The following is a 3,371-nucleotide window of genomic DNA, read 5'->3' on the forward strand; positions in this document are numbered from 1 at the left end:
AATTCCTCCCCAAGCCATAAGAAGAATGGGTGTTGGCTTTATCCTACCCATTGAGGAACCCCTTGTGGCCGAAGGAGAAGGACAAAGCTCCACTCAAGTGGAGCCATCACCAACCCAAGGCCCACACGCTTCCGAAGAACAACATGAAGGCTCTCATCCTCAAGAACATGACCAAGGGCAAGATCACGCTCAAAACGGTGTTGACACATCAAGTGATGTCCAAGGTTAAGTTCTCTCCTCCGAGCAAGTTCAAGAACAAGAACAAGCCCAAGACGACGCTCAAGATGATCAAGTGACCACTCCTCGTCTCACCCCCGAGGAGGAATTAGAGCGTCGTGCCGCCAAGGTTGCTTCCAAGCTCTCCACCAAGGATCATCTCATGACGAATGTGCTTGGAAGCTTAAGAAAGGGGGTAAGCACTCATAGACAATTAGCAAACTATTGTGAACATCACGCGTTTGTCTCTTGTGTTTAACCCCAAAAGGTCTATGAGGCACTCGAGGATCTGGATTGGCTCAATGCCATGCATGAAGAACTCAACAACTTCGGGCACAGCAAGGTGTGGAGATTGGTGCCAAGGCCAACGGGGAACCATAATGTCATAGGAACCAAGTGGATATTCAAGAAAAAGCAAGATGCTCATGGGATTATCATTCGCAATAAGGCTCGTTTGGTGGCACAAGGCTACTCCCAAGTCGAGGGTATCGACTACGGTGAAACCTTTGCTCCCGTTGCTCGTCTTGAATCCATTCGCATGTTGATTGCATATGCTTCTCATCATAACTTTAAGTTACAACAAATGGATGTGAAGAGTGCTTTTCTTAATGGTCCTATTAATGAATTGGTTTACGTCAAGCAACCCCCCGGGTTCGAGGATCCCTACTTTCCCGATCATGTGTATCAACTCGATAAGGCACTCTATGGCCTTAAACAAGCCCCACGTGCGTGGTATGACCACCTTACCGAGTTGCTACAAGACCGTGGTTTTGAGGTTGGGCTAATCGACCCCACTCTTTTTACTAAGAAGGTCAAAGGGGAGTTGTTTGTGTGCCAATTATATGTTGATGATATTATCTTTGGTTCTCCTAACAAAGCTTTCAATGAGGAATTTGCCGCTCTCATGACCTCAAAATTCGAGATGTCCTCCATGGGAGAGTTGAAGTTCTTTATAGGGTTCGAAGTGAAGCAAAGAAGAGAAGGAACCTTCATCAATCAATCCAAATACACTCAAGACATGCTCAAGAGATTCAAGCTAAGTGACGTCAAGCCGGCCTCCACTCCAATGCCCACCAAGTGCCAACTTGACTTAGATCCCAATGGTAAAGTGGTGGATCAAAAGGTATATCGTTCCATGATTGGATCCTTGCTTTACCTTTGTGCATCTAGACCGGACATCATGTTGAGTGTGGGAATTTGTGCACGGTTTCAATCCGCACCTAAGGAAAGTCACTATGTGGCGGTCAAACGAATCTTTCGATATTTGGCTCATACCCCAAACTTTGGCTTATGGTACCCAAGAGGATCAAACTTCAAGCTTGTAGGTTACTCGGATTCTGATTGGGCGGGAGACAAAGTGGATAGGAAGTCCACTTCCGGAGGGTGCCAATTCCTTGGTTGCTATTTGGTAAGTTGGTCTTCCAGAAAGCAAAGTTGTGTGTCTCTCTCGTCCACTGAGGCGGAGTATGTTGCCTCCGGTAGTTGTTGTGCACAACTCCTATGGATGAGGCAAACTTTAAAGGATTATGGTGTCACTTGTGACAAAGTGCCTCTTTGGTGTGACAATGAAAGTGCCATCAAGATCTCTCTCAACCCGGTGCAACACTTCAAGACGAAGCATATTGAGATTCGGTATCACTTCATCTGGGATCACATTAGTCGAGGAGAGATCGAGCTCAACTATGTCAACACTCATGACAACCTTGCAGATATTTTCACGAAGCCCTTGGATGAAGCAAGATTTCACGAGTTAAGGCATGAGCTAAATATCATTGATTCGAGCAATGTGGCTTGAACCCTTGCACACCCCACCACGCTCAATTTGTTGTCTAGTTTAGGTGTAGGCATGGACAGAGGGGGAGTGATGTTCTCTCAATGAACTCTCCCTCCCCCCATTATGCATAAATTGATCGAGTCTTTCACATTAGCCATGTTTGATGGTACTTGTGCTTCAAAGATGAGTTTTGGTCATGGACCCAAGGATAATTCTTCGCGGTGCCATACCAATTGACTCAAACATAGGTGGCCTCGGCCACCGTCCTCTCTTCGAGAGGTTGGAGTTAGCCTTGTTGTTCTCGTGTTATTTTTCTCTCTTCTGTCTTTGCTCCTTGTGTTGGGTTCTCCTAGGGTGTTGCTTCTCTCCTGTTTTGTGCCCCTTCTTCCTCCCTTGGGATTGCACTCATTTGACCTTGGCTTGGGCAGAGGTGGTCGGGCGGTACAACCGGTATCACGGGCGGTTCTACCGCTGGTACCGGGTTGTGCCGTCCCAATGGGCCTCCGTTCGGTGCTTAGGCGGTTCCACCGCTCAAACCCACGGTAACCTACGTCCGGTACTACCGGTTGACGCTGTGCGGTACTACCGCTGCCTCCCAGGCACCGGAAATATTATCTCCAACCATCGGTCTTTACCAAATGAGCGGTACAACCGCTCCCCTAAGCGGTTCTACCGGGGCGTGTCTACGGGCCTATATATACTCGACGGGGCTGAAGGGCTGTCTTTTTTTCCCTCCGTCCTCGTTCCTCTTCTCTTTTCCCTAGCCGCCGGCCATCTCTACCCCTGCCCCGGAGTGCGTCTCGCGCTTCGGATCCTTGGCTCTCTGTGGATTCTCTCCGTGGAGGCCTCCCGTTCTCTTCCCATGGATGGTGGTAATGCCTCGTGTTCTTTGCTTCTAGATCTTTCTAGGGTTCTTCCTTGTCTAGGGCATTACTTAACTTTCCGTGATTAGTGTTCGATCTATGGTATAGAAGAGATCTTTGTTAGCCTCCTGTCTTGTTTGCAGCACCTAGAATTTGGAATATTACTTGTGTGATTCATATGCCTCGGTTAGATCTATCTTCCCTGGTAGTGCCACTATCGGCAGTTCTACCGCCCCTACGGGCGGTACAACCGCTGGAGCGGTACTACCGGCGGAAGATCCGGTACAACCGGAGTATATCAACCACAAAGCACTGTTCTATCTTCTCTGTTTTTGCAACTTGTTCCTTTTCTGCTAGTGGGTGCAATCCTCTCATCCTTGTTGGGTTTTCGTGTGTTCTTTTCGTTTGTGTGTTCAGGTGGCTCTAGTTCTCGCTCTGCCCCTCGCAAGACCAAGAAGAGGGCGCGAAGGACCTTGCGCCCGGTTGTGTCTGATGATGAAGAAGAAGTTGTGATTCCC

The sequence above is a fragment of the Triticum urartu genome, chromosome 2A (genome assembly GCF_056163025.1).
Source record: "Triticum urartu cultivar PI428250 chromosome 2A, HENAU_Tu73, whole genome shotgun sequence".
Lineage (NCBI taxonomy): Eukaryota > Viridiplantae > Streptophyta > Magnoliopsida > Poales > Poaceae > Triticum > Triticum urartu.